At 44.5% G+C, this 21,737-nt stretch overlaps 1 long non-coding RNA gene across 1 annotated transcript; it reads left to right on the forward strand.

Annotated features, from left to right (window-relative positions):
* Positions 1-29: 29 nt before the first annotated feature.
* On the forward strand, positions 30-9,392 carry LOC132413697 (uncharacterized). Its single transcript, XR_009516789.1, has 4 exons — positions 30-117; positions 6,973-7,169; positions 7,672-7,815; positions 8,171-9,392. It is a non-coding gene; the product is annotated as an uncharacterized lncRNA (long non-coding RNA).
* Positions 9,393-21,737: the final 12,345 nt, after the last annotated feature.

Here is a 21,737-nt window from a genome sequence, read left to right on the forward strand (position 1 = left end):
GCCGCTCCGCGGCATGTGGGATCTTCCCAGACCGGGGCACGAACCCGTGTCCCCTGCATCGGCAGGCGGACTCTCAACCACTGCGCCACCAGGGAAGCCCAGTTCTTCATTCTAATGGTAAGATTACAAGTGACTTCTGTTTTCTCCATTATGCTTGTATGTGTTTTCGAAATTCTCTGCAGTAAAACAGGTATTACCTACCAGAAAATATTGATATAATAATAAAACTTCACTCTCCGGTGTTAACCAGGCAAATCTAACACCTCACTCTGGTAGGCAGGGGTCCATCATGACTAGACCTCTCTGCTAAGAGGTTTCCTGTAACAATTTTCAAAAGAGGACCTTTAAAAACAAGTACTGTCACACCCAGACATCACTATCTTTCTCAAAGCCATTTTATTGCTCAAATTCCTCCACCTGCGTTCTTATCGCTATCCTTCACAATATCTACCAAATCAAATGCTTTCACCTAAATACCAATTTCATTCTATTCCCAGTAGTAAGACATTCTTATCTGAGAAAACACAGAGTTCTTTATTTTTGCCCCCCAATCTCTACAGCCCTGAAATCTCACCACACAATTTGGTATTGAATTCAATAAGAACCTGTAATTTTTCCTGGTTACTATTTGCAGGTTAATCCAAAACCAGTGTGCGCCTACCAAAAGTCCAACTTTCTCATTGTCTTCAATGGATTTTATGTTTCTCATTCCTTTTATATCTTTGTTACTGGCACATTCCATAATTCAATATACAAAATCGATAAAACGAGGGATAAACCTAGCTCATTGGCTATTAGTAAGGAAGCAGCCCTCTTAAAAAAAGAAAAAAAAAAAAAAGCCAACGCATTATTTGGATCTCCATTACAGAGAGACGATCACTAAGAATAAAATTTGAAGGAGAAGTACACCACAAAACGATGTGTGCTTTCAGTAAAATTAAACAGACACGATCTTAAAAAGTCACAATGTAAATAAAACATTATCAGCTTTTCATTTGGGTTATAAAGGAGCTTGGGAGACAGGTAACAACAGAGAAACAGTAGTCTGCTGGTAAGGGAATTTGATCAATCAAGGCATGAACCTAAGGAAGAAACCAGAAAGGAAAGGCCTTACGTTGTGTATACAGTAGGTGACTAATAAATATCTGAGTACGTGTATAAATCAAGGTCCCGGCCCATCTTTCAGAAAAATATGATAACCAAAATGGAGTGTGGTTTGGGTTTTCTCCTACGTTACCTGATTTTGTGCGTTAATGATTCTATTCATCCTCTATGTTTGGACCGCTTAATCCGCCCGTGGCACAGATCACGTGAGATGTTACTCACACCCAACATTCATGAACCGCGAGGTCCATCCGCCCAGTTTTGAATACTACCATTCTTTTCTGATCACAACAGGAAAAGTGTCATTAAATATCAAAGACCTTTTTTTTCCTGTCTTTAAAATGCACTCGTATGATGAGTACATACCGTTTTTAACATGTTAGTCCCTATAGGTGTTTTCACATAGTAGCATCATGTATATATAAAGTTTTTTTACATTTAACATGATGTGACCGCTTCCGCATATCTGATAAAATTGAATATTTGGTGTATTCCCTTCCTCCCTCCCTCTCTTTCTTCTTTTCTAAAAAAGGCTTAATTATCACTATTTTGCAAACTGAATAACTGAGGCAGAAAGGTCAAATGACTGGCTGTCAATTTGCTGTGACTACATTCACAAATATCACAAGAAAGGTAGGCTCAAGATAGAAACATTAGCCCAGAAGACTTGGGTTACCCAGACCGTAAAAGAGAAAAGTGCTCAAAAATCAATTGAATTATGGAGAGGAATAAATGATCATTCCCAATGGAAGCTGGAGCTTCCGAAGGTTAACCAAATAGACTAATATTATCTAATTTGTTATGTGCTTCCTAAACTAAGTGGAAGCATACAGACGTAGAATGCTACAGGAGAAAAATGTGTGAATATCTAATTTCACATAAAACTTGTATTAAGATCTGTGGAAATGTCCATCTGATGATGTCATTTAACAACCCCTCCCCCAGCAAGGTGCTTGAAGTTGGGAAGCGTGGGTGATTTGTTCTTTCATTGATTCATAGAAGCCCTGGCACGGTGATTTAACTTTCTGCATCATAATTTATCTGTATTTGAAATGGGGATGTAATATCTACGTTAATGACTTCACAGGGTTGGTTGGGAGAAGGGGGCACATCCAGACAGTGGAATATGATGAAAGAACTTTTGAAGGTACCAGCGCTATTTTGCCAGATCTAGTAGATTAGAAATAGTCCCGAGATTATGGTAGCCGGAGGAGATGTCGTATGTAAACTTAATGACGTACCTCTTTATCTCCTGCTACAAGTTAGACAGATGACAGGACAGGCTGCAAAGATAAGGACTCTGCTCCCAGCCAGGAGAGGAGCTTGTTGAAAGCACAACCTTTCCAAGAACAACCATAAAAGCTGACTAGGGCTTCCCTGGTGGCGCAGTGGTTGAGAGTCCGCCTGCCGGTGCAGGAGACGCGGGTTCGTGCCCCGGTCCGGGAAGATGCCTCATGCCGCGGAGCGGCTGGGCCCGTGAGCCGTGGCCGCTGAGCCTGCGCATCCGGAGCCTGTGCTCCGCAACGGGAGAGGCCACAACAGTGAGAGGCCCGCGTATCGCAAAAAAAAAAGCTGACTAAAGCACCAAAACAGAAACGAAACATCAGTGTCAAATCATTCAAAGAGCAACCAAGGCAGCCAGAAGCGGAGGGTCTGAGATTCCAGAAAGAAGGAAGGGCGCTGAGGGAGGCTCCGTTCCACCGACTGCTTTGTCCCGGTGACCTTTGCCATCTGTCAGCTCTGCCAAGGCCGAAAGGATGGGCAGAAATCGGTGGCTACAAATGTCCAGTATCGCAAAGGTCCTCGCAGCTCATGTGCAGGTGACTACCCGGATTCCTGAGGGCAACACACGCGATGTGTTCCCCAAATTCACATCCATCCAGAACTGCAAGATGTGACCTTATTTGGAAATAGGGTCTTTGCAGATGCAATTAGGTAAATTAAGATGAGGTCATACTGGACCTAAATCCAAGCATCTCTATAGGAAGAAGAGAGGATGCAGAGGGACACAGAGGCAGACAAGGTGAAGATGGGACACCAACTGGACAGGTGCCTCTATGAGCCGGGAGCACCAAGGACCTTGGGGGACGCCGCGGTGAGGCGGGGACACTCCACCCTCCCCTCACGCATTCGGAGAGACGTGGGGCTGCTGAGACCTTGATGCTGGACTTGCAGCCTCCAGAACTGTGGGACAACAAAATTCTGTTGTTTTGAGCTGCCCAACTTGCAGAATCGATACTTTGCTACAGCAGCCCTAGGAAACCAATGGGGGGCTGCAAGTTGATAGCTTTATTACCATTATTGTCTGATTTAACACAGGAAAACACTAAGCCCAGGAGAAGCCCAATGGCTCGCCCAAACCCAAGCCCAGCCAGCCAGGAAGGAGAATGTAGCAAATCAGAATCTCAGGCTCTCTCACTCCATCCATTTCCATTTCTGCCGTGTGACTCTGACACTGTCACCTTTACATTTCAGTCTCTTAACTAGTGCAAACAGCTTTTCTTTAACAAGTTGTTTCCCAGTGAATGGAACAATAATTGAACGCGTGTCTCTTCCTTGAGCAGAGGAGGGGAATTAGACCTCTTATGCCTGCCATCTGTCTTTTGTGCTCCTAAATTATATTTGATTGCTAGTGATTTCATTTGCAGGAGCAAAACTGATCCCCTACTGTACATCTGACTTCACTGGGGTTGTACAATATTGTTGATTTAGACATTGAGCCTAATATCTACTAGGGCTCCTTCACTCTAATCGTGTGTTTAGATTCATAAATTGATGATGTTGGTAGTTTTAGTTGAACTAATAAACTTTTCATACTGGATGAAAACGGGGGTGCTACAATCTCATTATTATGCCCATGATGGGTAGACTGAGCTGAACTGGGTGCAGCCTGCAGCGTCCAATAATATTTGGTTACTGAGGAGCTGTGTGCTTGATTTCTGATTTATAATAACTTTATAGTCTGCTCTGTGCAGAGTTTGTAATGTTCCTGGCAGTTAACAGGAAGCCATAATTCACAGAAGGAAGCTTTAGAGTTTCTAACGTTTTCAATTTTGGAAAGACTGGTTGCTGGCATTACCTAAACTCAGACATTATAAATTCCCATCGAGGCTGGGTCTGTAGCTTTTACTTACACGTAAGCCTCATCAAAGTCAATTATTGGAGGGAGTCACGTGTCTTGCCAATTGTCATTCCTATTCCTCCATCTTTCACCAGAAGTGTCTGTTGACCATTTCCCTTGTTTATTATTCATTGGCCCCAATCCTCTGAGTCTCAGAGTGAGAGAATTGCATTAGGTGAGCTTAACAAAATCAAAGCAAATATTGTTATGCTTTGATATGTACTGACATCGCCTTGTGTGAAGAATGTCTATGCCTTGCATTTTCATCTATTTTTCTATTTGCTTACAGGTATTCTTCAAGAGAGACTGTTTGTCTTTAACTTAAATAGTATTGAATACTTAAATATTGTCTTTCATTCACGTGAGCTATTCCTGAATCACTCTGTTCAAAACAACAACAAAATATTTTACTCGACAAAGATTATTGAGCATAAAATATATGCCATGCTCAGTGCTTGTTCATGGATGCTTGAGGACACAAAGATTTAAAAATAAAGCCCCTGCCTTTGAGAAACTCAGTCTAGGGAGAAAACAAACAAATAAAGAAATATTCAAATTCATTATGCATCAGTTAGGAGTTGGTTCCACTGAAAATAACATTAACTTAAAAAAATAAAAATTCTCTATCTGTCCAGGGCTGATGTGGTAGCTTAACCACCAGAGACCTTAGAGACTCACCTACTTCCAGCTTACCACTCCATAATATCTAGGGTAGAGCCCTTCTCCTCATGTGCCAAAAGAGTTGCTAGAGCTCCAGCAATCTTAAATGCATCCCAGGCAGCAGGATAGAGGGACTATAAAGAAATAACAAAGGACATGAACAAGCTATCTTTTAAGTAAGATTCTTAGAGGCTGTCGGTCAATACATCTGCTTGCATCTCATTGGCCAGACTTAGTCATTTGAGCACACTTGCAAAATGTAATCTTTCTAATTGGCAGCCACTGGCCCAGATAAATTTATTTCTATTAAAGAAAAAAATATAGACAAGAAGGGAAAACCACGTGGTTGCTAATATGAAATTGGTAACTTGACTATTTTTGATCTACAAAAAGTCAAACATGGGGGTCAGAATGCACAGTGAGAAGTGGTTGGAAGATTGATGGGACCAGCCTGGAAGTTTTAGATGTCACGCCATGGGGTGGGGACTTGATCCCATGATCAGGAGGGATGGGACAAAGTTGGATTTCATAACTCTTAAGGGGATGATGAATGAAATCTACAACTTCACATTTTTTAACTTCCAGAAAGGGTCTTTTTAGACATCTGTAAGTGGTCAGGTCATGCAGGTTGGAATGGCTGGATTTATTCCAAGCGTGTTGTCTACCTCATTTTAATGAAGGACGATGATATGGAGAGAGGGGCCATGCCCCTCTGCTTCCACTGAGTGTGAAATCCAGCCTGGCTGCTGGGATCCTCGGCCTGTGGGGGACCCAGGCCAACAAGGGGCGCTGGGCCAGTATGAGGCATCCAGCAATCCTGGTCAGGGAAGTGCTTACGTTCTTACATCAAAGAGAAAATTGAAGCAATCCAAGCCTTCCACGGTTTAAGGAGGGCAGCCCAGCCCGCCAGGGGATGGGCAAGTTCTCTGCATGGGAGCCTCACCCGTTCCAGCTCCTTCGTGCCACAGAGGTCTCAGATTCACTGGTCCCTCTTCAGGCCCTTGCAATCACATCACTGTATTCAAGTTCTCTGTGAAAGTGCTGCTACTTTTCCCTGTTTTCCTTATTTTATTGGCATGTTGAGTATTGTCCATCTTTTCCCACAAGAATAGAAGCCCTGTGAGGGTGGGACTATATCTGTCTTTTTTTTAGTCTATTGAAGCCCCCAGGATAGCACTTGGAACGTAGTTGCCATGGGAACATCCCCCAACTCTGAGACTTGCCTCCATGACTCTTCTGAAGAGTTTTGCTGAGGGTCTTGCTAACTGGCTCATAGTCTTCCTCACCAACAAATCTCACAGCCCCCATAAGATTCAGTGTCTGTGCAGACAAGCCATCAGGACTTTGACTATGTGGTTTCTTTACTCATTTCCACTTGTTACCCCCTGAAATTGCTCTGCCACTAAAATGAGACATTTTACTCCCTGAGAACAACTTCCCTTCACCCTCCTCCATCCTATCAGTCCAGTTACAGCTCCACTTCTCCCCTCACCATCATCTCTCTCCCTGTTCACGTTCCCACTTTCCAGCTTATATTCTCTTGTCAATAACTTCAGCTGCTCTCTTCCCAATAGGCTAAACTCCTTGCCCCGGTTTCAATCCGTCAAATCTGCCTAGAAAATGATCTGGGGGAAGTGAATCCAAATTTCCATCTTATCTGCACCTGTACTGAAGATACTGAATGATGCTAGAAGATGTCCCACAACTGGGTACCTTGGTACCACAGGAAACCCACGGCCACAACCTCAGCTGGACACATGCACCATAACACAAGTCTGTGGTCTCTTTAGCCAGCACCACTGTCCCAGCTGGAGCCAGCCACCGCCACTTTCACCTACGGCCTGTGTCTCTGCAGCTGCTCGCCACCTACATTCACTCCTGGGTCCTCCACTTAGAAGCCCCTTCCCGGCCAGGGCTTTCTCTGACCCCTTCAGCTGATTTAGGGACCTCAGTGATGGTGCTTCCATTGCATTGTTTACCCTTTGCTACATTTATCACATTTTCATGGCGTGTTTAATCTTCAACCTCTCTGCTAGGCTCTAAGCTCTGACGTTCCCTGTCTGGGTTCCTCTCTGCTCTCTTCCCAGATGGAAGTGAATTGATGGAGCAGAAGATCGTTTTGGGGGGCAGGATGCCCTCAGGGTCCAATTTCCAAAACTGTGTGATGACCCTCAAGAATCCCTTGACAGCACTGCCCTTAGTGCCTGAGAATTCCATTTTGGCGCAGGTATATGGTTACTCCTTGTGTGAGAACCAGGGATGTGGATGGAGAGCGTGGAGACAGGTGGGTCTTCGTGTGCAGAACCCTCTGATTGATGCTTTACCAAGTTTCTCTGCAACGTAGGGCCGTCTGATGACCCCCATCCACGTGTATTATGTTGACACCGAACGCTTACTCATGAGACTGGTGAATGACAGCAACCGATCTCAAGGGCACACTAGCAATGTAAAGCAGCACTCTCTAGAAAGATTAAAAAGTTTGTGATCTTGTATATTTAAACTGGAAATTTTGCACAGCTTTAGAACTTGAGGAATGTCACAGGCCTTATGCATTTTTCATACCCAAGATCACAGAACTCGAACCCTGGAGAACGTTGCTGATGATGCCGTAATACGTGCCTGGAAGTTCCCTATAGAATTGCTATCATTTCACCCCCACTGCCCAAAGCGGAAGTGATCTAACTACTAAAGTAGAAAATCTTAGCTAATCAAGACTTGGTTTAGTTAGGAAAAGAGAGCACATAAGCTAACGCTGTCATTTTGCATTTATAATGTGCTACCAACAGGTTTTCCCAAGAGCTTCTGTAACTTGATCGATAGCGTTCCCAGCACCAGAGTGAAGGAACAGAGAATGGTGTAGGCGTGGCTGTGGAGACTCGCTTGCCGGACAGTATGAAGGAGGAGCCTGGAAAGCCAGTGGTCCGCACAGCGTAAGAGCATTTTTGTGTCTCTAGAGGGCATAGACTAGAAGACACAGGTCTTCGGTTCCAAGAATCCGGGGTCCATTGTAGGTGGGATACTTGCCAATGAAGAGGGAGGAAGGAGGATGATTCTGAGTTAGTGAATGAGAGCTGGGAAAGGAAAAGATGAATGGGAAAAAGCTTAAAGGGATGTGGTCAAGGGGGAGACTGAGGTCAGAGCCGTGAAGACAGTGAGAGGAAGTTCATGGTGGTGGACACAGGGGAGATGTGAGCGAGGCCTGGCTGTCCATAGCTCACACCAGCTCGGGTGGCTTACTCAGGAGAGAGGAAATGGTCAAGATGGGTCAATAAATGCTTGTTCCAGCAACGCAGGAAGGAAGGAGGATTCTCAGTACCGTGCTCTTCACTCAAGGAACACCCGCCTGCTCAAGAGTGTTGACGTTCTACTACCTCGTTTGATTTGCTTAGAAAGAAACCATAGAGATTTTCTTCACGATGCTTTCTCCTTCGTCGTTCTTTTTTGTTTGGAATGTGTATTTTAAAATACACATTGAGACAATGGTTGTAGCTCAGCTGAACATCTGAACTAGACTTTGGTCCAGCCCAACCGTTCCCTGGAGCTCTCTTCACGGTCAATACCAATCAAATCAGTCCTGCAGTGATCCGCAGCCGTAGCAAGAATGACCAAACCGCAGAAACAGCCAAGCTGCAGTCCAAGTTCAGGTCAAGGGACAGAGCCTTGCTGTCATCTGTAGCGGCAATTAAAACTGGCACAAAGCACGTTTAGCACTTCATCACGCTGAACAGCTAAATGCCACTTATTTCAACATAGCTGCGTGAAGACATAAGCATAGGAAGATTAGGCCCTTAGAATACATAGGAAAAAAGCGCTGGACCAGGGAAGAGCGTCATTTTAAATGTTCTCATTCTCACTGGTCAGGGATTCACTCAAATCTGTGGCCCATGACGCAGAAATCTCCTTTTAAAAATCTCCGCTTTTAGAGAGAGGCCATCTCCTACTTATCAATATTTAATAGCGTTGGAAAATCGTGAGTTATTTTGCTGTCCCTGAAGGAATTACACATTCAGAAAGCTGTAAATATCCACACATCTCAAGCTCCCCTCTGCTGTGCGAACAAATCCTCGGTCGCCATTTATTCCCGAGGTTATAAACCAGGTTCAGGGTTGTACCGGTGACATTTCATCCTCATTACTGCTCCCGCCCAAGTCTGTCGCTGCTTCTCCCCTGGAGGAAGGATTCTTTTGCTTGCCGTGTCCACCCTCCACATCACTGTGTCCTAGCATCCCCTTTCCTAGAGGGATGCCACGGCCTCACTCAGGAATGCACTGAAGCAACTGCGGTAGGATTCTCTGAAGTTGGACTTTGCCCTTTGCCCAGACTAAACAGGAAAGGACAAGAAGCTGGGAGGGACAGAACCATGCCCCTCTCAGACTCATATATTGAAGCCCTAAACCCCATGATACTACTTCAACTTACACTAACCTGGATTTCCTTCGCCCTTGAACTTCAGCCATGACTACCAGTGAACTTGACCTCTGGGTCAGGTTCATTGCTTTCCTTCATCCCACAGTTGGGCTCCACTGCCTTGTTCTCACAGAGCTGTTTGAACTCACTAAAACTGCATGTTCTCTACTTTTAATTGGCCCTTACGACTGCACTGTGACTTCCTGTATGTCTTGTTCTTGCCTTTTCTCCTTAACTCATAAGCTATTAATGACCCTCCCTATCATTTGTCCTCAGTTCAAGTTCCCAGTCCTCCGTACCCCTCCCAGGTAAGTGATTTTGTCTCTAACTTATTTACAAAACCGGCTTAGAGGCGTGAGAACTGCACCCCATCTCCTTCCCCTTTTCTAAACAACTACCTCTTTATCCTGCATCTTTTCAGTCTCTGTAAATGCTTCGCCCACAGTGTGCAGAAGCCCTCATTCCTGTTGTTGCCAAATTTCTCAACGATCACTGCTTATTCATACCCAAATCTAGCTGCAAACTTCTAGAATTATTTATAATTATTGGCTTCCTGGCTAGCTGAGTCTGGCTCTGTTGCCACCACTAGAGAGAAATTGCACCAATGAGGAGCCGTGAATTCCTCTCTCCCAGTTATGTATTTATTCCCCATTCACCGCGACTCCTCGAGATCATGTGACATGACTAGTGTATTTCTTTTGACATTTTGAGCTATTTATTTGACTTCTGTGACCCCGAATTGCCTTGGTTCAATCGTGACCTCTTTGGCTCTCACTTCTCTATCTCTTTATTGACTTTTCTTCCTCTTCCTCTCTCTAACTTCTTCTTAAATATGAACATTTCCCTAAGCTAATTCCTTTATCTCTTACCAGTTTGTTCCTTTTTTTTCCTTCACTAGCAAATTCACCCACTAGCAACGTTTCTCCCTCCAAGACATTGAGGAAAATTTCCATTTTTACTTGAGTATTTAAATTCAACCCACCCATCCCTAAATAGGGATGGTAAATGTCCCTTCTGTTTCCTTATTTCTGCTAACGGCACCCTCATCCTCTCCATCTCCCACACCAGAAACTCTTCAGGCACCTTGGACTCCCCTCTGTTTGTTCTTTAGGGTCAAGGAGTCACCGACCCTGGTCCATTTTCCCATCTGTCTCATATCTAACCCTTCCTTTCTAGTCTAATATCACCTCCCTAGCCCAGATCTTTTCACCTCATGGGACACTGAAACTCTCTTAACAAGTTTTCTTCCTTTTTTTTTTTTACTCTTTTGATATATTTTACACAATGGCAATTTTAATGCTCTAGGGCATTGCTTTGTAGATCCTACTCCTTGCCCACGTCTGCTTAGCTAGGAGATAGGTTGAGTGGGGAAGAGTTGAGCCAACATTCCTGCTGGAGACAGTGTATCCACTAGGTCTAAGCATCCAGCTAGGGAAGGGTGATGGAGCTGGGACCTTTCTAGCACTTGGAAATGTGAGTCTGGAGAGCTGGGCAGCAGCCAGAAGATTGTTGGAAGGCAGGTCAAGTGCATGTGAAGTGTGCAAGCCATTCCCCCAGAAGCCCGGCCCTGCCCACGGCAGTGAGCCCGGCATGAGCCTGTAACCCTAGAAACCAGCAGGTTCAAGCAGGTGGGCAGCAACCTTGGGGAGATACTGCAGCAGACACCGAGTGTTGATTCAGGGACAGATTGGGGCTTGTTGGCAGAAAGCCTAAACTCTGGAGAGGCTGAGCTACGCGAGGGGTAGCCTGGAAACAGAGAGTACAATACACTCCAGGGAAGTGTTTGCCAACCTCAGAATAGAAACTAGAGCAAAACTGGATGGTGAGCTGATGAACTGCTGAATTACGACTCACCGTGCCTGAGCCCAGTGGGGGAAGGTGGCCCAAGGGTCATCATTCAACAGTTGTCATTATTTTGAAAGAACTGGGAAACCAGAACCCATCGAATATCTTGAGTGTCTATTCCTTTCCTATAGGATAACGTCCAAATCCCTTAGCATTTCAAAAGGAGCCCCCCAGAATGTAGACTCATTTATCTTTTAAATCTGGGATCCCAACTTTTTCCTTCACAGCTTCCCCATTTTAGTCAACACCCTAAACCCTCAAGTATACATTTGAACTTTTCCATAACCCTTACTCTCTCTGACCCGTCCAACACCATCCACCATTAAAAAACAAAGTCTACAGACCCCTTCCCCAAGGAGGCCCTTCTTGAGCAAACGTTGCCCATCGTAGCTCCCTTATCTGGGTTCCTGTAGCACCCGTTGCCTAAATAATTTATTTCTCAGTCCATCACATGTGTATTACGTTAAGGGGCTCATCTGTCTGTTGTGATTACATCAGCATTCTCGGATGGAAGGTAAGGTCCTTGAGACCAGGAAACAGATCCATTTTTGCCTTGTACCTCCTACGGTTCCTACAGTAAGGTTGCTCACCCAATAAGTAATTGTTAAATATTTCATTGTCACCGCCTCCTTTCAAAGACTCGGACCCAAGAACGAAGAATGTTTTCCTGCCTTTCTGTTTTCGCCGTACATTTTGTGAGTTCCTCTCATTTACATTCGTCTTCCGATAAAAGCGTTTGCCATAGTAACAGACTTGCCTGGTAAGGCTCAATCTTCAGGACGAAGCAGGGATGCAGATTTCTTGGCGGAAGCAAAAATGCATACACTGACAATTAAAAAGCCAATATGTTGGGGAAATATACCAAACGATTATTTTTCTTTTGTTTTTCCTGAGTCTTTATTTAAAGGTCTTTTCCAAAAGATAAATATTGTCACTCATTGACTGTGTATTTCAAATTTGCTGGAGGTTTTAGGGTTTTGCTTTTCATGTTTGCTTGGTTTTTTTTTTTTTTTTTTTTACACAAACCCAGGCGCTTTGAACAATTGAATCTACTAGGTTTGGCGAGAATACCCTACAACTTGATATAAATCCTTTTTTTCCTTCCTTCAAGATGAGAAGCCCAGGGTGGAAAGGAGCTCATGGGGAGAGGGAATTACAGACAGAAGACAGATGAAGGCTACATTTTTTTCTCAATAAACCACTGCATGGGAGTTAGAGTACCCTGTCCTGTTTCTACTCCCCAAACTCTCGGGGCAGGGGAGGGGGTCTTGGTAATTTTCAAGTAGTCTATTTATCAATCACACAGCTCCTTGAAAGAGAGCTAAGGAGATGCTCTGACCTCTGCTGGCCTGCATCCCCAAGGTATCTCTTCTGGTGCAGAATTATGTCCCTCCCACCCACGCGGGCCCCTGTGGATTCCCTGCCTGACCCACCCTCCACAGAGGGCAGCAGGGCGGTTTCCAAGGTACCAGAGGAAGCTCATCTCATCAACGCAGGCTTGCTTTCTCCACCTCCTCATGACCAGGCAAGCTAAGGAGCTCTCCTTGTCTTTTAAGAAAATGTGACCTCCAAAGGCTAAGCTTCCTGGGGGCATTTAATTCTAAAAGGCACCCTGCGTTCCTTTTGGCTTTTCAAAATAAGCTGAGTTTCTTGCCGGTGGAGAAAAACAAGAACATATTGACAGATTGATTTCTTTTCATAGACTGATTCCCATCCTAACAAAAAGTCTGTGCCGTTCAGAAGAAACACAGGGTACCAATTTGCCGTATTTCACGTTCGTATTTCTGCGCTCGTGGCACGTTCAAAAGGGACACGCGACGCGGTCTGACCGAGGCTGAGGCGAGGGGGCTGGAGTCCCGTGTGTTTTTCCCCAGTTCATTGTTTTTCACACTGACAACCACTGGCTTCTTCTCACCTCTTCATGTTGTGAAATTGATTTGGACTTTCTCTCTCCGTGGATTGTTACGTTTTTGTTAGTTTCACTGCATTTGCCAATTCAGATTTTGCACATGGTGGATGTAGTTTGTCCAAATGAGCTCCTCTCTGGGAAATGGGGTCAAGTTAGGTCCTGCAAATATGACAATTTTCTGTTGGTGAAACCATTTCCTCCCACCCCATCCAGGTACCTCCACGTCAGGGGCAGTCACAACTAATTATAGGGTCAGTGCAAGGAGTTCAAATTGTGCAGTATGGTCCCCCACACACCAAAACAATATTTTTATTTGTTTGTTTTGATCCAGTCGTTTTGCTTATGTAATTGCTAGCAGGCTAAATGCTTCTGAACGCTATTTACTACTCGTGTTAACTCAGGTCTATAAACGAGTCTGGATCAGCCCTTCTAGGTCAAAAAATGAGAAGCCCCCTGATTTCTGGCATTCCCAGACTGTTTGCTCCATGTGGATAATGACTGCCTCGAGAGGACAATTGTCCTGTCAAAACTTCTGCGTTGTGTTACACCAACATACGAACTGGTGCCTAGCAACTCGCAAAATGCTTTAGCACTAAAATATTCCCCCTTTTTCTTTTAAAAAAAAAGGAAGATTGCACAAAGACATTAAAAATGATTGTCAAATGTAGCCCGTTTTGCTTGACTTCATTTTATGTGATCAGTAAATTGCTGGAGAAAATCAATGCATTAAGAAGGATACATTTTCCTTATTGTCTCTACATAGAAGACTATTGATTGATACATATTTGTAGGCACCCGGAGAGCTCAGGAAGGTTCGTCCTGGTGATGAGGTCCTTCACTGAAATCCTGTCTTGACCAGAAGAAGGGTCAGGTGTTGGATGTCCGGAGATACAGTGGTACTCAAGCACGAAATGGCAAACATCTTTGATGCTCTATCAGGCTATAAGCTGAAGTTAAGATTTTTGCAACAGAAAGCAGTGCGTCTTATTTGCACCCTTTGAAGGCCCAGAGCACGAGATGCTCCCCAGATGAGGCTTGTACTGGGGCTGGACTGACATCTCAGGGGAGTGGGCATTGGGGTACAGCAGGTTAGATCCTTCAAATATCCCCCAAAACAAGACTCAGGTAAATTTTCCCAAAGTTCCTAGAGACAGAGAACTATAAGAAACTAAGAAATTAAATTAAATTAAATTAGCTATGCATTGCACTAAAAATGCACAGTGAAGAAAAGAAGAAGCCATTTCCACTTCCTGTTCGGAAAGCTACCCAGGAATTGGGATGCTGGTGGGATACAGGCCCTGACCCATCCAGGACAGAGCAGTAGCAGGTGACCAGTGGTCCCCAGCAGTAACAGTGAGCATGAGTATGTGGGCAGGGCCTGGAGGAGGGTGAGGCCCGGCCCCGGCAGAGGTGCAGGGAAGCCGCTATGCCGTAGCGCCAGCAGGACCCTGGGCAGCCTGAACCCGAAGGTCTGATCAGCCCTGCCCTCTGCAGCTGGGCCATTTCACTGAGTGATTTGCCGACTTACCTTAGGGGGGATCTTCTGAGGGCAAAGGTCCCACCTCTCCCAAAGCTAGAAGCTCTGCGTCCAATGCTATGTCTCCATGAATATCACCACGTGCTTGTATTCTCCAGGGCTAAGAATGAGAAAAAGATGTTCCCCAGCCTTGAAAAACAGAACCTGAAAACAGGCACACCTCAAAATACTGGGAGTTTGGTTCCAGACCATTGCCAGAAAACGGACATCACAATAAAACAAGAATTTTTTTGGTTTCCAGGGCTTTGTTTTTTTTTTTTTTTTTTTTTTTTGCGGTACGCGGGCCTCTCACTATTGTGGCCTTTCCTTTTGCAGAGCACAGGCTCTGGACGCGCAGGCTCAACGGCCATGGCTCACGGGCCCAGCCGCTCCGCGACATGTGGGATCCTCCCGGACCAGGGCACGAACCCGCATCCCCTGCATCGGCAGGCAGACTCCCAACCACTGCGCCACCAGGGAAGCTCCCCAGGGCATTTTAAAGTTATGTTTACACTAGACTGTAGTCTATCAGGTGTGCAATAACATTATGTCTAAAAAAAAAAATACGTTAAGTTTTTTTTAATTAAAAAAAAACTTTATTGCTAAAACATGCTAACCATCTTCTGAGCCTTCCCCGAGGCGTACTAGTACCATCAAAGGTCGCTGACCACAGAGTGCCATAACAAATACAATAATAATAATGAAAAAGTTTGAAATATCGCAAGAATTACCAAAATGGGACACAGAGACACCAAGTGAGCAAATGCTATTTGAAAAATGGTGCCAATAGGTTTGCTCCATGCAGGTTGCCCCAAAGCCTCAATTTGAAAAAAAAAAAAAAAAAAAAGCAATATCTTTGAAGTGCAATAAAGCAAAGTATGATAAAAGAGGGTATAACTCAGTAAATAAGCCTGTATAACTCACTAAATAAGCAAGATGGACCACAGAAAAATGTTAATCTAAAGTAACTAAGGTAAACTAAAAAAAAGAAAAAATTAGAGTGGAAATGGAGAAGTGAGTGAGGTAGGAGTGACAACACCTCCTCCCGGACTTTTCCAGACGTGAAATTGACAAGTCGAGGGCAAAACGCACTCTCTCTCTCTCTCTCTCTCTCCTCCATCCTGGGGTCACCCCAGCCTTTCGGCTCAGTAACCGGCACCTCCCTCTATGCAGTGTCTAAAGCCAGAACCCCAGGAAGTCCCTCCCTTCTGCTCACCTGTCTCCACCGCCATCACCATCCCCTTCTCTCCATTAGCCCCGTTCCCACCTGCAGCTCTCCCAGGACTCCCCAGATGACCTTGGCAGCCTCGTTTCCTGGCTTCACGCTTGTGCCCCCGCAGTCTGCCAGCCCGTAGCGAGCCCACTCGCTCCTGTCTGCAGGCTCGACGGCACATCTGTCCCGCTGCCACCATGTGGACAGAGCCCCTGGCCCTCCCACCTGGGCATGGCAGTGACCGGCTGCCAGGTCTCCTCGCCTCTTCCTACTGTGCTCACAGCCCCTCACCGCCCAGCAGCGGGAGACCTTCACAGAACGCAAATCAGAGCATACGAGCACACCGCTAGGAGAGCCGTCCCATGACACACGGGGCCCTGAGGGCGCAGCTGCTGCCCAGCCACACAAAGTCCCGCAAAGTAGGCGGCCACGAGGACACAGGTGTATTCTTTCAGTCCTGCAAGCTAGACGTCCACAGTCAAGGTGAAGGCAGGGCCGGGCTCCCTTTGAAACCTGGAGAGGAGGAACCTTCCTCGCTTCTTCCCGCTTCCGGGGGTTGCTAGCCATCCTTGGTGCTCATTGAAACGCGGCCACCTTCCTTTCATGTGTCTGTGTCCAAATTTCCCTCTTCTTACAAGGATGCAATCATTGGATTCGGGCACAACCTAATCCACATCCTCTTAACTTGATCACATCAGCAAGACCCTATTTCCAAGCTCACAGTCCAGAAGGACATGAATTTCTGGGGAACCGTTCAGATCAGCACAACACTCAAACTTTCCTTGCATCCGCCCGGTACCCTGGGCATCCTTTGGGTCCCACTGTGCGCATCCCCTATCCCCGCCCCCGAATATGCTGGCAAACCCCTCAGCCTGGGACCCTCTCCCCTCCCACATCACAGCGCTCCCTCTCAACACCCAGGTTCAACTTCAAGCGTACCTCCTCATGGAAGATTGAAGGGAGGTCCAGCTCGGCCACCGGCTGCACGGCATCCCGCTGTCTGATTTGTCTTTCTACTTCTGGTGCCACTTTCAGAGTAGTGCACAGGGAAGCCGCCCAATGAATGCTGGCTGAAGAAAAGAGTGAAAGCAACTCTCAAAACCACCCTACGTTTTCCCCTAGTGAGTTTCTACTTTTTATACAAGAAGTAGAAGCAGCAGCATCGGGTAAGAGTGAGGGTTGGGTGCTGCGGTACTTACTCTTATTGGATTCTCTCAGCAGAAAGGTGAGGAAGGTAAACACACACGATACCCCATTAATATGAAACAATGGCGACCTTTGGAGCTTCACTCATTATTTACTAGACAGTGTGTTCAAGAGCAGGGGGTGTAGGGAAGGTTGAGTGGAGCCACTGCAGGTCTCTGGTGGAGCAGGGGTGAGGCTGGGGGGGGTCTTGTTCTCACCCTGGGGGATGAGCGATCATTGTCTCAGCTTGGAAGCTTGGTCCAGATTCTGAGATAACAGGGAAAGTCTCGTTAAGCATCCTGCTACAGAAATATTAAGCTCCTGTGATTCGGAGAATATTTCAAATATAGCTAACTATCGATGTGAATTAAATGAAAAACCATAAATTCCATTTCCCAAGATTTCACTCTTGGTAGCAGGAGTCAGTGAGGTTTCTCCAAAAAGGTCCAAATAGTAAATATTTTCTGCTTTTCAGGCCCTGCAGCCTCGCTCCCAACTATCCACTTTGCTTTTGTAGCATGAAAGCAGCAGTAGACAATGCATACAAAAATGGTCGGGGCCATGTTCCAATAAAACTTTATTTACAAAAACAGATGGGTGCCCATATCAGACCCAGGGGCCACAGTTGGCTCACTCTTGGTTTATAGCATTGAAGCAAAACTGTTATAGTAAACAGAGTATCCATCCAGGAAACACAACTTAGAAAAATTTACGTGGTATATATGATATACACCCTTCAAATAAGTTCAAAAGTAAGATTTTAAAAGATGGGCTCACATTCTGAGGTGCAGACAGTCTTTGAATCTCTTAAAAACTGGAAGCAAAATTTTGTGTAACTGTGTATTTTTCTAGGGACCCAATCCATAACCGCCAGGAGATTCCCAAAGTGTTCAAAAATAACTAGGCTAAAAATCACTGATTTAAAATGAAACATTAATCCCCAAATGGACAATCTCCAGTTTTCTTTCCAATAATGACTGTACCAATCACTCTATCAAACTCTACTCCAGACGAGGATGTGTTAAACCACTAGCAATGACGTTCTCTAGTCTGCGTGATTTTCCCAGTCACATTCCTGGGCCCAAGAAACTCCACAGACAGGCAGGGGAAGGAGAAATCAAGCAGTCTGCAATCACAAAGCGAAGTTGTCAATTCCTTCTTCTGTAATGCCAACGCTCACCAATGTTTTTTAGCTCTGTCATAAACTGCAATTTCCTCGGGGTCTCGTGAAACCTGGGGGTATTCCTAGGAGGATCAATTCCTTTTAGACAGGTCAAGCACAAAATAAAAAGAGATTACTCATAGGTGAAAGAATGTTCTTAGAAATTCCTTTTTACTATTGTTTGTTTTTTTACTGAACATGCCAGAAACCACACCTTGTAACTCTGAAAAATACATTTTCCACAGCTATGGAGACCCCAAACTATGGCTCCTACAGATGCTAACTGGGGCGTTAAAAGCTTACAGAGACTTTTTAAAACAACCAAATAACAGCATTGTGCACATGGTTCCCTGACAGGAAAAATGAAACAAAATCAAGCTCTAAGTGAATTCCAAGGAAGCTCAAAATAGAGGGAGGGCTTAGGGCCTAGAAAAGAAGTAACGATTTCCAAGGAATTTATGTGTATTAATTAAAAGCCATATGTATTTTTACTTATAACACACAAAAAAGAGATAGGTCTGAAGAATCCATATCTCAAAATCTTACAAAATTAAAAAAAATTAATAAACCCAGAACAGCATCCCAATATTTAAGAAGAAAAAAGTCAGGGGACTGATACCACCCAACTTCAAGATTTACTATAGAACTACAGCAATTATGACTGTGGTATTGGCAAAAGGACAGACAAAATAGATCAATGAACAGAATAAATAGCCCAGAAATAGACCCATACAAATAAAGCCAAAGGCAAAGGCAAATCAATGGAGAAAGGATAGTCTCTTCAACAAATGGTGTTGGAACAACTGGACATCCACATGCAAAAACAGAGGTCGAGACACAGACCTTACACCCTTCACAAAAATTAACTCAAAATAGATGATAGAAATAAGTGTAAAATGCAAACCCATAAACTCCTAGAAGGCAACCTAGGAGCAAATCTAGATGAGTTTGGATTTGATGATGACATCCCTAAAAACTTGTACCAAGAAAGAAACAATGAAAAAGCTGGACTTCATTAAAATTAAAAACCACTGCTCTGCGAAGGACACCGTCAAGAGGAAGAGACAAGCCACAGAAGATTGCGGGGAAGTATTTGCCAATGACACATCTGACCAAGGAATGGTACCCAAAATATGCAAAGAACTCTTACAACTCCACAATAAGAAAATGAACAACCCAGCTTCAAAAATAGACAACATATCCGAACAGACACCTCACCAAAGAATATATGAAGATAGCAAGTAAGCATATGAAAATACATAAACATCATAGGTCATTAGGGAAGTGCAAATTAAGACGATAATGAGATGTCACTACGTACCTATTAGCATGACCCAAATCCAGAATATAGACAAAACCAAATGCCGGTGGAGACGCGGAGCAACGGGGGCTCATCGCTGGTGGAGACACAAAATGGTCCACTTTGGAAAACAGTTTGTCGGTTTCCTACAAAACTAAACATACTCTTACCATATGATCCAGCTATCACACTCCTTGGTATTTATCCAAAGGAGTTGAAAACTTATGTCCACACAAAAACCTGCACATGGATGTTTATAGCAGCTTTATTCATAATCGCCAAAACTTGGAAGCAACCAAGATGTCCTTCAGTAGGAAGATGAATAAATAAACTTGGTAGATCCCGACAATGGAATATTATTCAGCTCTAAAAAGAAGAGCATTATTAAGGTACAGAAAGACTTGAAGGAAACCTAAATGCATATTACTAAGCAAAATCTGAAACTGCTATATACTGCACGATTCCAATGATGAAATTCTGGAGAAAGGCAAACGCTAGAAAGATCCGTGGTTGTCAGGGTTGAAAGGAGGCGGAGAGAAAGGGATGAATGCGTAGAGTGCAGAGGATTTTGAAGGGAGTGACTGGTTCTATGTCATTATACGTTTGTCCAAACCCCAACTCTTGGTGTTCACAACACCAAGAGTGAACCCGCCTGTGAAGTACGGACTCTGGGTGATGATGTGTCAACGGAGGTCCATCAGCTGTACCATTCTGGTGGGGGTTGTTGATGGTGGATGTATTAGTTGGGGTTCTCCAGAGAAACAAGACCAATAGGATGTGGATGCATAAAGAGATTTATCGTAAGGAATTGGCTCCCGTGTTTATGGAGGTATGATTATAAAAATCTGCAGTTGACACTGGAGACCCAGGAGAGCAGATGCTGTAAGTTCCACTCCAAAGGCCAGCAAGCTTGAACGCAGGAAAAGCCAATGTCCCAATTAAAAACCAGTCAGGCAGGAGGCATTCTCTCTTACTTGGGGAAGGTCAGCCATTGTTCTTTTCAGGCCTTCAACTGATTGGGTGAGGCCCACCAACATGGGGGAGGGCAACATGCTTGACTCAGTCTACCAATTCAAATGGTAATCCCACCCCATACGCCCTCGCAGACACACCCAGAATGCTGTGTGAGCAAAGATCTGGGCACCCGTGGCCCAGCCATCACAGTGGGCACAGTGGGGGAATCCGTGCATTTGTGCGAGCAGGGGGCATATGGGGACGCTCCGTACCTCCAGGTCAATTCTTCTGTGAACCTAAAAGTGCTCCCAAGAATAAGAATAAAAGTGCTCCAAAGAGTATATTCAACAGTTCAGAATGAATAGCACGCTTCTCAAAGAAGTAACCTCCAAACATAACTACATGAAAGGTAAATGAATTTTACAGAAATAAATTTCAGTTAAATGGAATTGATTAGCTAGATTCACCAGACCGTTTGTTCAAAAGCATCCCCCAGCCCAAGCAGGTATTAACTCATACCCTTAGGGCATGACAATAATCATGAATTGGCCATTTAAATTTGTATAATGATTGTTCTGTTGCTATTACGGGAGAGGATTTCTGGGTGTAGATAAAAGTAGACAGAGAATCCTTCAGTAAAGAGAATTCTGCCACCTTCAGTCTGGACCACAGGAGAGAGGGGTCTATTTAGCTGTTCAGCACAGGGCCCACTCGCTCCAGGGCATAGGAGGACCCTAAACACTTCGGCAACAATGAGATAAGGTAGGTTTTAGTGACTATTACACCAGGCTGGATGTTAAATCATAGCTCACTGTTGCCTGAAACTCAGATAGGGCCACCTCATGTTTTGCAAATTAAGTTTTATTGGAACACAGCTATGCTCATTTGTTTACCTATAGTCTGTGACTGCTTTTGCGCTGCAACAGCAAAGGCACATGGATACAAAGCCTCACTTTACTATCTGGCCCTTTGTAGAATAATCCGGCCAACCCCTAATAAAACTCATCAATTGCTATTTTCTTAGGGGGGAAGTTTTGCTCGTTTAATTTTATGAGGGAGGAAACAAAAAAACAAAACACCCAACCTCTTCTAAACAAAATATGGTATCCTGAATTAAATCCTGGAAGAGAAGAGGAACATTAGTTTAAAAAATGGTAAAAGCTGATAAAGTCTAGAGTATTACAGCAATGTTAATGTCAGGGTCTTAACAAACATGCCATGGTTACACAGGATATTAACATTAGGGAAGTTCTCCGAACGATGCATGCCACTTTTCTGAAAATCTAAAATTATTCCAAGATAAAAATGTGTATTTAAAGAAAAATTCTCTGCAGACAGATATTTGAAATAAGCATGCAGAG

This window comes from Delphinus delphis, chromosome 18, assembly GCF_949987515.2.
Source record: "Delphinus delphis chromosome 18, mDelDel1.2, whole genome shotgun sequence".
NCBI lineage: Eukaryota > Metazoa > Chordata > Mammalia > Artiodactyla > Delphinidae > Delphinus > Delphinus delphis.